The sequence below is a fragment of the Pezoporus flaviventris genome, unplaced genomic scaffold (assembly GCF_033815535.1).
Source record: "Pezoporus flaviventris isolate CSIRO_AGI_PZ_B2104156 unplaced genomic scaffold, CSIRO_AGI_Pfla_v1 ptg000001l, whole genome shotgun sequence".
Classification (NCBI taxonomy): domain Eukaryota; kingdom Metazoa; phylum Chordata; class Aves; order Psittaciformes; family Psittacidae; genus Pezoporus; species Pezoporus flaviventris.
The window spans coordinates 19,099,693-19,112,758 of NW_026892549.1; positions in this window are offsets into that span (position 1 = coordinate 19,099,693).

Below are 13,066 nucleotides of genomic sequence, written 5' to 3' on the forward strand. Positions count from 1 at the left end.
CTGGGTCAGAGGACACTGCAAACATTAGAGTTTCACACAAGAAATAGGGGATTCTCATATTTCTATTTAATAAAGTGTGTAACCTGGTGTGGAAAATCTGGGAAGGAAAGTTAAATCTCTGCCTGTCTATGCTCCCACTACCTTTGGTTGAGAAAAATCTCAGAAACTAGAAGTATAGGACAAGTGTTTCTAATCAACCAAGCAAGAACTATTAGACATCTAAAGTTAAAATGCAAACTCCCATGCTGAACACTGAGGTGTTTAGAATATAATAGAGAGATGAACAGGGAAAAGACAGACTGAAAATGCTGAAAAATAAGAAACATTAAGCTAGCACTGCTATTTTCTGTGAGAAAAGTTGGAGCCCACCAATTCTTCTTGATAGCCATGGGAAACTGCATCCCTGGTATGCTGTCCTTGACGATATTTGCTCAGATACAGTTAGCAAAAATAGGTGGTTAAAGGTGATTGAACAGCATAAGATTTTCCAATTAAACCATGATTATAGCAATATCCCAGCCAAATAACCTTCTGATGGATCAGTGTGAAAAATCACAAGGTCAAGTCCAGGCCTGCTCTGCAGGTGGACCCCTGCTGTGTGCTGCCATCAAGCAGGAATTTGGCTGCTTAACAGATTGGTTTGTTTCATATTTAAGTAGCTGCAAAACACATACAAGTTTTATGTTATGACACTTGAAAACACCACCTGCACTATTTCACGCTAACTACTGTAACTTTAAAAAAGGCCATGAAATCTTCAGATGAACAGAAGAAAAGCCCTAAGTAAAACATGACACAAGGCACAGTAGCATTGGACTGCCTTAAAGTGATGTTCTAAGTCAGAAAGACAAATAGCAGAAGGTGATAACCTCATGTAGCTGCCAGTCAAATTGACTAACGTAATCTATAGAAGCATCATTTCAAGTTTCCTGTTTCTCTTGGGTGTTCTCTACCAAAAAGGGTATAAAATGCTACATGCTGCTTCAGTGGATTGAAGAACATTGCCTGAAAGCATGTGTTCAAATATAATTCCCCTTTCCTTGTCCTGAAATCGTGGTGTTCTTACATATGAAGTAAAGCAGAAACCCATGGGCTCTGCCATGTAAACAAAAAGTCAAGAGAAACTTTTCAAGGTTCTCTCACCTTTCATGATCTAGCCCTACCTGTTGCTAAAAAAAAAAAAGAATAAAACAATTCTTAAGATGTTTCTGCCTCTTGGTTATCCACACCCCTGCTGCAGCCCCCCACTCTCCCTCGCTCACAGCATCCGGATTAGACATGGACATAAAGCTCATCTAACATGTAAGCCAGTATTACAAACCACATACAGCCTTTCAACTTACAGAAAATTACACAATAAAAACAATTCAGGGCTGGGGTTTCTAATTGCCTTCTCCCCTCTCCACTCCACCCCCAAATTCTTGAGTACCCCAAACAGAAAATGCAGCAGAGTTATGAACTATCATCTTAGACTTGCCTTTAAATCCTAGTAAAATGGTAGAGTTTGGGGTTTTTTTTTGCTATTGTTTCACTGAAATGAACTCTCCAGGCTGCTGTGGATTTTCATATGTACTTCCTCAATTATGAGAGTTCTCAGGCTCACTCATCTGTTCCCAGCTACATCCTGTAATTTCCAGTGCTGACTGCTGCACTCTAAATCTGGTCAGCACAACTTACATGTACTTATCAGTGACTCATCCACATATTTGAAGATCTTATGAATGAATCACAGCTACATGTTTGCTGAATTCCTGCTGCTGCCTGTGAAGGAAGGCTCGCACTGACGGACTGTAGAACAGAGCTCAAGACAAGAGAGACTTTGATGTCTAGGCACTTTATGTGAGTGTGCACTCTCTAAACAGAGGATTTAAATCAGTTTATTAAATCATGCTGACTTTGTTCTCAAGCTTAGGCAGTGACACCTTAACAAAAAGCATCCTTCAATTTTTCAGGCAGTAACTGAACACAAGGTATAATTAAAATGTTTGGTTTTGAATCTGGCATTTAAAATATGTTGCTGCTGTTAGAATAGTTCTCTGTCAAATCAGATCAGAGGAGGAAGTGTCACTCAGCACAACAGGCCACAGTTTGCGCATATAAATTGTCTCAAATCTTCCTTTTCAAATGTCAGCTGACAAATCAAAACGAGAATAGGCTATGTATCATAAATACCAGTTATACATTAAAGACTTAACACAGGACTCCTGTCTACTAATGTCTGAAGGCTCTAAATGCAGAGAAACCACACAGAGTTAATGATAATTGATATCATATGGTCTTTATCAAAGCTTCCTCAAGAAAAGCAGCTTAAGGGAAAAATCCATAAATGTGTGTCTTGACCACAGTCTACCAATCTTCTTCCGCATTGGAGCCTTTAACTAATTTCTTGGTTTAATTACTGAGACACAAGAAAGTTTGCAAGAATGATAACTGCATATACTTTGATTGCTGATCATTACATCAAGTGGTCTTTATCAATTAAAAATAAACCCTGAGTGTAATATGTAAACCTGGGAAATCAGACTGCCTAAATCTGGACGTATAGCCCTACTACTGGCTGACAGCACAAACTAAAGCAAAGCAACAACGAAGTTCCAAAACCCTGAAATTGCTGTGACAGTTAACTTCAGGCTACAAAAATTTGGGGTTAAGAATGGGCCAGGCAAGATCAATGAGATTGTGAGATCTTGTTTGGGGGTGGGGGGTGGGGGGGTGGGCTGGGTGTGAGGGAGGCTTTAGATGCTTGTTAGGTAACTTCTAATGTGCACATACTTATATCTTTAATTGGAGGAGGTAATGTAGCCTACTGCACCATACTGAACCAGCGCCAGAGGAATTACCAGAAGGTCAAACAGAATAGAGAGGCAGGGGGAGGAGGAAGCGGTAATTGAGGAGACAAGAAATGATTGTGAAAGTACTTGGAGGAGTCTCTGTGTCTGGCAAGATGCAATGGGTCAAGCTACAAACAGGAGGCAAGGAACTTGCTAGAACCACCTCTTTCCTCACTTCTCTCCCAGCCTAGAGCAATGCCATCACTAACTGGCCCCGGCAGCTGTCAAAGCAAAAAAAGCATGGTAGTGGCTAATTAACTGCAGTATCTATCCCAGTGTAATGACAGAAATATTGGCCACATGTACACTAAAACAACAATAAAGTGTGTAACTAAAGATGTCTCTGCTGAAACACATTCATTTTCCAGAGATAGAAATGAGAAGATAACATCAAAACAAAATATACTCAATAGTTTAATGGCTTTCCCTCTGTCCTTGCTCAGTTTAAGTAGATTTCTGTCTTTTTTACTGTTTATAAAATGGAGTAACTTATAAACGTTTGCATCATTTTGCAATAAAACCTTATCAGAGCTTACCTAGAAAACAGGCCAGGCTTTCGGTCATTAGCATAACTTCTTACACCCATGAAAAATTAAACATGGCTGAAAGATAAATTCAGAGGAAATCTTTTAAGCAAACTGACCAACTTTTTTAAAAAATATATATTTATATATATATTAAAAAACCTCCATATATGTAACCTTCAAGAAAGTGACATGTAAGTGATCCTGGGTAGTACTTTGGACATAATGGAGGAGTTCAGAACAGAATATGGGACACATATGGGAAAGAGGGATTGAGAGTACGTGAATTGGACCTTGTGGCACAGGCAACTCAAAGTGCAAAAACCTCAAAGGCTAAAAAAAAGATTGCACCACAAAATAGGGGTGGTAGAAGAATTTGGGCATTAACATTATAAATTGAAATGTCTGAGGCACAGATGTTGTACCATAGCCCAACAGACATCAAAAGATAAAATGGCAACATTTACAATGCAGTAGGATGACAAGAAACTGCAAACAAAATAAGACAAATTAGAAGTCTGATTATTACAGTTCATCAGAGCAAAAAATAATGAATCCAGAGTAGCACGGACCAGGAAAGGGGTTTACATAAGGAGAAAACCACATGACTGAACATATATGATATATAAATGAATAAGTTATATGGAAAGACAGACTGAGTCAGGTACTGATGGTCACTTATAAAGACCCTGGTTTTACTTCATATGCTGAATATCTGGTCTGCCTGACTGGGAATGAAGTGTTTGCCTAAGAGGAAAATTTGGCATGCCCTCACAGCTCTTTTACAGTAACCTTTATTGTATATTTCTTGGATTTCAAAGGATTCGCTTGCAGATTAAATGGACTCAGTATTTTCTGCAGTTCTGCTAACCATTGTTTAATAGTATTATCTTAGACCTGAAAAAGATTCTTTATAACCCCAAAGATATATTTTTATCACAATCTCTAGACTGTGTAGTAAAAACACTTAATCTACTTTTCAGAATTTCCCCTAAGATCTCCATGCACTACCTCGTTCTTATATATTATATGCACACACTAGTCTGACATACAGTAGTAAATTTGAGATGCAAAAGTGATAGAGTGAGAGAGAATTCAGAGTACTGTATGCAGCACCCCAAAATTTGTTTTTCAATATTTAGTTATTTGAAAGCTTTAGAAACTTGAAGAAAATAGTAACACCATTATAGCTTAAACTTCTGTACTGCTTGGATTTCCTTCTCCCCTCCCACAGATAAGGAGGATGGGATCCATAAGCAAAAAAAAAAAGCAAGTTTGTTACTTTAACTTTTTTGGTAGGTGATTTAAGAACAATTTCAGTTTTCAAACAGAACATACAATTATGATTAATATATCATCTGTTTTAATAAGGATATTTTTTGGTGTAACGTGTAACTTCAATACAGCTGCAATACATTTTACAATGAATATATATATATTTTGTAATGAGCACCATTAGCCAGGACAGACATTACAATCATAAGGAAAGTATCTTAAAGTGTTTGGGTATTATTTTTAAAGTTGTACTGTAAAATGCAAAGCTACAACAGTATATCGTTATAATTCAAATTTGAAGGCAAGAAAATTTAATATTAAGTACTTTCTTCTGCAACTGCCCTATGACTGATATTCTGCTGCATGAAAGTATAGACAATATTTCAGCTAATGTGTTTTAAAGTATGCGCCAAACGTTAAAACACAAACATACCATTTTTTTACTTGTGATCGATTCCTCTTGGCTTTGCCATCACTCACAGGCAAAAGATATCGGCAGACTAGGACCAAACTTGGAGATCTTGATAAGAACTCAGAAACCTGGTTACAAAGGGAGAAGGAAAAAAAATATTTATACTGGCATTGAACAGTTGGTCCGCAGTCACCTTCTTTATTTCATATAGTTCTATCATATCCTCCTGAGTGTTTTTCCAGGCTGATGAATCCTGCTATTTAGTCATTGCTCATACAGAAGTCATGACAGAACTCTGATTATCCCATCAACATTCTCTGGGCTTTTTCTAGCGCCCACATCCTTTTAGGAATTAGGGGACCAGAACTGCACAAACTGCTGTACACAAAACTACAACACGTTCATAGAGCTACAGTCATCTCTACTCTTGACATTTGATTTCCTCTTTCAACTGCTACTGCACTCAGCTATTCTTTTCACAACACTATTTGTTGTAACTGAGGTAGAAAGTGTCATCTCAGAGCTGTAAGTGCACTTCCCCTACCCTCTTGTGTATCACCACTTTTGCTGCTTATACGAAGCAGTTTTGTTCCATAAGCCATTTAGTCTCAGTATCTCTTTGCAGCCCGTCTTAGTTGGTCCGCAACCCTATTCTGCTGAAAAGCTAGGTATCATCAACAACTTTGCCACCACGTGGTTCACCCACTCATTTCTCAGTATATTGAACACTGAATAAATCCTTGCACAACCTGCTGGTGACCCCTCTTCTCTTTTCTGAGGGCTGGTTACTTACTCCTGATATTTTTTTCTTGTCTTTTAACTAATTACTTAACATGTAAACTCCTTCCCTCTCAGCACATTTAACTGCCAAACACTTTTTCAAAATCTGTATTACCTGGGAGTTGGGACACAGACAGCAAGGGGGTTCCATCAAAGAACTCAAAAAAACGTGAGACTTTGCTTGCCTTCACAGACACCCCACTGGCTGCTGTCAGATACATGTTTATGAAAGCACCAGATAATTATAGTCTAGAGCACAGTCCCTCTTTATTTGCCCAGCTCTTATGTCAGGCGTCCGAGTCTGCAGTTCCCCATAGCACTGCTTTCCCTATTCTTAATATTAGGTGCCCTTATCTAGATTTGTCTTTGGAGTTGGTAGAAAACCAAAGCTATTTTTACGTAACTATTTTGTGAAAAAATGTACTCCCTCTTTTGAAACAGAGTGTGACAACAGATCTGGGGACATTTGCTGTGCATACAAGACAACTGAGTTAGGCTACATTATACTTGTTGCTGAGTATTTTGATACTCCCCCAGTAACATTCAAGGGTTTTAATTCTGGAAAGGCTTCAAAATTGTGTGAGCAATTCCATTCCTCTCTCTCCTACTATGCTTCCATTTGTAGGTCTCCAATAGGGCTGAGTCTTTTTCTTGCTGGACCCAGGACTTGTGCAATTATAAAACTGTAAGTATTATCTTTTCCTTTTCCTTCCTTTCGGTTTAAAAGCAACACCTTCCTTTATCCTCCCTCCTGTCCTCCCTGCTGGCAATTTGTTAAAGATCCTGGTTAGACCTTTGTTGTTTTACTATGCAACAGCCTATCAATACCATCTGTTGATGAGAGGAGTTAGGGGCTGGAAGTATTTTGATTTGGTATTTTTGATGTTCAAGTTGAGCCTCATCGGCTCCTGGCAAGCAAAGATCTGGATGTTGGCTTCACATCTTTTCTATACACAGCCCAGAGGTCCATCAGAGGGAAACGATGTAACTGTTTCTCCCAAATCTATTAAAATGTTTTTGAAAGCAACAGGATCACAGCTGTGGAGAGATTTCTTAGGGCATTACAAGTCTCAAGCTGGGTCCAAATAACTCTATCAAACTTAATGGTGGTTAGTAATCTAAGTGTTAAGGGAAGCAAACAGTACTTACACCCAATGTAAGAACCATCTCACAAACAGCTTATGTGCTCACTGGCTTTCCCTGACTGTATATTTGAATGGTTAACTTTATTCAGCATACTAACAAAATTACCAGAGCAGAGAGACAATAAAGTCTGCTAACATCACTCAGTGATTTAAGACAATAAGGGCTGATAAGAATTGTTGGACCATATAAGACTGGAAAGCTGGAAAATAAAATGTCAGATCACATTAAACACTAATGCATGTAAAATGATGTATAGGGGAAAAAATATCTAACTGCATACACAGAAATAGTGACAGCTGATCTGACCATTACCAAATCTTGATGTTATAGACAAAAGGTCCACAAAAACACCATATCAGTGTACATTAGAAGTAAAAAAGTAATTCAAATATTAGAAATTATTAGAAGGAAGAAGCAAATGAAACCAAGATTATCATGTTGCCAAATCCATGGTTCACCCACAATCTAAATATTGTCTCCTCATCTCAAGAAAGGCTGTAACAGTCAGAGCAGTCTTATAAAAATACCTAACAGATCCTAGACAAAGAATGATTGTGTAGACTGAGACTCTTCAGTCTGAAAAAAAACATCTGCCAGTCATCCTGCAAAAGTCCACCAAGAGCAACATAACAAAAGGAAGCTGTGCTTGAAATATTGTGGCAGGAAGTAAATCTAGAACATGACTATTAGTCTAAGCTATAGTAAAACATGCACCATTATTAATTGGCTCATGCCTGATAACAATTCCATATTTGCTTTTATATATATGTATATATATTTTAAATATACTGCATAGTTGCTTAATGACTCAGGTCATATTTGTTCTTTTGCAGAAACAAAGGAAGACCCATTCACAATCCTCACACAAGTGGTTTCTTTTTAGCTTCTATTGTACAACATACAAATTCTTCTTCATTGTAATTCTCTGGCAGGACACAGCCAGGCTTAGTTGCCCTGAAACTTGAGAGAGAAAGAGGCAAGAAATGTGGAGGCAAGATGGGTAGTACCTCAATCTCTCTTAATACAGGCCTCTTACAGTTTGAAGGAAAAAAAAAAGACCAGAACCAAAACACAAAACAGATTATCTTTTATAGCACCTCTCAGCTTTTCCTCATTTCTTTGACTTCAAATAGCTCTGCCACCTGCTTGCTCATCTAAGACAGCCTGACTGAGGAGGAAAGAGACCATCTAAGCCGGTTCTACACAAGTGGCCCCACTGCAGATAACTAGCTCTTTTTCTGCCACTGAATTTCCATAGCCGGTAATCAACTGCAGGGACAGACACACCTAACCATGGACCAACTGGTTTAGAAAGCCATACAAACTTAGCTATAAAGATAGCCCTGTATTACTCCTGTAAAAGTTTGATCTCCCTGGCACTGCCAGCGCAGCACAGAGAGAGCTTCACAAGAGGCAGGAGCATTTTTGTGTGTTTGAAGCTTTTTTATCAGTAGTAGGCATGGGTCTACATTCTTCTCCAACCAAACCACTAGTTACATGCAGAGCATGTCTTTGATGCTCCTCAGACAGTGTGCATAAAGACTTTTTGCCTGTAGTACCATGACCTTTTTTACCTCATCCTTAAATGAATTCAGTTACGTGAGTCTGCTAAGGAGGTCCCAGTCTGAGGACTCTGCTCTTGGAACACTCTAAATGAATGTTCTAAATGGACCCGATTTAAAATGATATCCAATGGAAGAAATCATTAATGATATCCCTACATCTAAAATCGAACACAGACTGATCATCTCTCTGTTTGAACAAGCTTATGTCATCATGAGATAGGAAACAGGACTGTAAGAGGGTGTAAATGTAAGTTAAAAGAGAAAACTAAATTATATGGTTTACCTTATGCAGCTACTGGGGCAAAGCTGAATAACTTTTCATGCTGTCTATCCTACTCTATGGATATGAACATCCTCATACCTCATATATAACACTTCTTTGTACATATAATGGAGTCCTAAACACAAAAGAGGATCAGCTGAACATATAACTCCCCTCCCCATATTTCTGCAGATTAAAAACCATCCTAAAATCCTGATGACCTATTACTACAGTCAAAGAGCAAAAATGTTCCCAGTATCTCCCACTGTTTTTTGCAAGTGACATGTATGCTCTGCCAGAGGTAGGATAAATTTAGTGGGCTGGATGCCAACAACATGCAGCAAGATAAAGAATTAGCTTAAGCATACCCAGCACTTGAATCTCCAAAGGTGCTTAAATTGAAACAATGTGTAGCAGGAATCAGGTTTTCTTAACTGTATTTAAAAGCAAATAAACAAACAAAACCAACCAAACGAAAAACCCACAGCAAATATATGCATGTTTGATTTTTATTTTGATGCCCCTCACAAAACTGCCATAAAAATTTAGTCGTCCCCCATGAAGCCATTTTATATTGAACAAAATACACTGCAAATGAACTCTGGCTTCCTGTTTTACCCAAATACTGATATGGCATTGTTTCTGGGAAGAAACAGTCCCATCCGTCTTCTACATTAAATTGATTGTTTTTCCATTTGTATTCTTTGTGGTGTTTCCTCGAAACACTCCACAAATTATCTAGCCCTTAGAAAGCCAGAAGTTGTTTAGCTTCCTCCCCCCACCGCCCTTTAAACTTGAATGCAGCTTGAGAGACTCACATTAGTTTTAACTGCTTCACTGTAGACGTGCTGGCACCATTGACAAAAAGGGAGGGCTCCAACACACAACGAAGATGCACGCATTTCAGTAGCCAACAAAGAGGCAAAAGTGACCCCTATTATTACTGCTTGTGAGACTAGATTTACCATATTATTAATCATTAAAGTTTAATTCAAAATTCGGACTGGCTTGTACTGACTCCATGGGTCATGAAGCTTTACCAGAGCTCATTAACTGCGCTGGTCTGCTCATTTACTCTTTCTGCAGCAACCGTTTCCTAATGCACGAGCAGAAAAATGAAATACAGGTGATTTTTCTGTTTGAGCAGTGTTTGCTGCTTGATCTCAACAAATAGAAGCAGCGGGAGTAATTTGCTTGTCAAGGAGACAGTAACTCTTCAAATCTCTCTAAAGAGACAATGAGTGGCAATGTAATGCTTTTGATCTGTCATAGTTATAAAAGAGAATGGATGCAAAGCTCACGTGCCATGGGAAGGTCACTTACTTTTAAACGTCTAGGATTCCCTCTGCGGCTAATCCCAGCGTGTCCTGAATAAGAGCTATTTTTAGGCACAATAGTGGGTCCGTTATACATCCTGTCCCTATAAAATGAGTGCCTTACTGGTGATCCTCCTGTAGGGTAGCTAATAAGTAGGTAGGAAAATGATGTCTCTGTACTTTTGGCTTGCATGCTATTGCAAGGAAGGACAGCAGGACCGTCTCCTTTCTGGCGTCAAACAGTCCCCCTACGGCATACATACAATTTAAATTATTACAAGGCAATGTTACAAGTATGAACCCTGGCACAAAATAAAGTAATTACATTTAATTAGGCAGCCAAAAAAGTGATGGCCTGAGACTCACTGCCTTAGATGTAGCCTTTTGTTGACTTAACACAGGACAGGTAATGAATGAAACTTCAAAGTGTAAGCAACTAAACTGCTACTTAATTAGCAGAGCCCTGGTCAAAACCAGAAAAAAAAACCCAAAAGACAAGAACGACCTCCCTCTCCACCCCCCTCCCCCCAAAAAAAAAGACTCAACAAACCCTCAATTTTCTTTTGTTAAAAGAATTCAGACAAAGATCCCATGTCTCAGAGAGGCCCTGAAATTAAGGATTATTCTATTAAGTATGTATTTGTGTTCAAAAGCATGTTTCTGGCTCTGTTTATGCAGTTTCCAAAAACTAGATTTGCAGTCCTGGAGCCTAACATTGCACAAAAGGGAACCTAGTGCAAACAAGTTACTAGCTCACAAATCTCACTTGCCTGCTGAACATCAAGTACAGATATTTAATCCTTTGTGTACCCTGATCTGCTGGTACACCAGCACCATGCAACCTACCACAGCAAGACAGCTTTCAGATGTCAGAAATTAGTATGGGTTAGAATAGTATGGGTTAGAAGGCACCGGACCTTCAAAGGTCATCTAGTCCAACCCCCCTGCAATCAGCAGGGACACCTTCAACTAGATCAGGTTGCCCAGAACCACATCCAGCTTGGCCTTAAGTCATGTCCTGTCCAACTCCCCCTCAAACAACTAAAACTACAAATGAAAAAGGGAAAGTTTTGCTAAAGGACTTCTCCTTGTCTGTCTGATTCCACATCTCAAAACTCTGGCAGCTGCTAGTTCTGGAGTAGTAGCTCTATATCCAGGAGTTTGTCCCAGTTGCATTCCAGAGTGGGCCATATGAGAGTAGATGTGTGCTTCATTTTAGTTAGAAGGATATAGAAGGAGCTGGATTTAGGGAGTGAAAGAGACACTGCCAGACCTTTGTGTCCTTTGTGTACCCTGATCTGCTGGTACACCAGCACCATGCAACCTACCACAGCAAGACAGCTTTCAGATGTCAGAAATTGTGAAAGATTTAGAAAAAAAGAAAGTAGGCATTGTTACACTACATTTTTATGTATAACCTCTCTCAATTTTGCTGTTTCATATCCAGGATTGCACTGTTTGCCAGAACCCTCTCTGGAAGACCCTTTTGATTCCATAAGCATCCTGCTTCTTTATCATACAATTAAACATGGAAAACAAAAGTGGGTCTCAGTAGCATAATGAGTTATGCGAGTCTGCCATCTCTGGGCCAGCATTTTATCCTAATTTCAGAGATGAAAACAAGCTATTTATTGTTCTCCTCCAATTCCTCACACACTTGCATCAGACTGGAAGTCTCCACTCTGGAGAGGTTCTTACAATGGAGTGGCAGAAGCCTCACCAGCCAATGGAACTTTTATCTCGTCTTCCTACAACACTGTATTTACTGTTGAGAATAGCTGGAAGCAAAATCACATGTATTACAAAGATTTCTACCTGGCTCAGATTTTCCCTCTCAGCCCTCTCAAGTGCAACAGGTCTTTCAGCCCCTGACAATTTCACCCACTTTGAATTCCACTTCCTGACCCCCATTTGTGTGTCTCACACCTTTTCCTTTTATTTCTCTCCTTGCTCTGATCTTTTCCTCCTTCTTGTTATTCATCTCTCCAGAGCCAGTCTTTTAGTCCCCACCTAATGTGCTGCTTTTCACTCTCCACTGTATACTTTGTGGCTGAGGGTAGAAGCAGCACAGGAAAAGGTGTGTGTGTGATCAAAATATACAACTACATCCTCCTAAATTCTTTATTTGACAAGTTTTAGAGGACTAAAATAATATTTTCTGTTTTGGGGAGAAGAAGGGAACTCTGTTGCCTTGTCATAGAATCACGGAATAGTATGGGTTAGAAGGCACTGGACCTTCAAAGGTCATCTAGTCCAACCCCCTTGCAATCAGCAGGGACACCTTCAACTAGATCAGGTTGCCCAGAACCACATCCAGCTTGGCCTTAAGTCATGTCCTGTCCAACTCCCCCTCAAACAACTAAAACTACAAACAAAAAAGGGACAGTTTTGCTAGAGGACTTCTCCTTGTCTGTCTGATTCCACATCTCAAAACTCTGGCAGTTGCTAGTTGTCGTGGTTTAAACCCAGTTGGGTAATTCGTTCGCTCACTTCCCCCCCTTTCTTGCCCTCCCCCTGCTCTCGGAGGGACGGAGAGGAGAATCAAAAGAATGCAACTCCCACGGGTTGAGATAAGAACAGTTTAGTAACTAAGGTATAACACAAATCACTACTGCTACCACCAATGATAATAATGATAAAGGAAATAACAAGGGAACAGAATACAACACCTCACCACCCGCTGACCGATAACTCGCCCCCCAAGCCCGACCAAGCTCCGACCGATACCTCCTCCAACCCTGCAGTCCCCCAGCCCTTCCGGCCAACTCCCAGTTACATCCTGGGCATGACGTGCTGTGGTATGGAATAGCTCTTTGGTCAGTTTGGGTCAGGTGTCCTGTCCCTGCTTCCTCCTGGCTTCCCCTCCTCCCTGGCAGAGCATGAGGCTCACAAAGTCCTTGGCCAAACCAAAACATCTCTATCAGCTCTGTTCCCGAGCCGAAAGTCAAAACACTG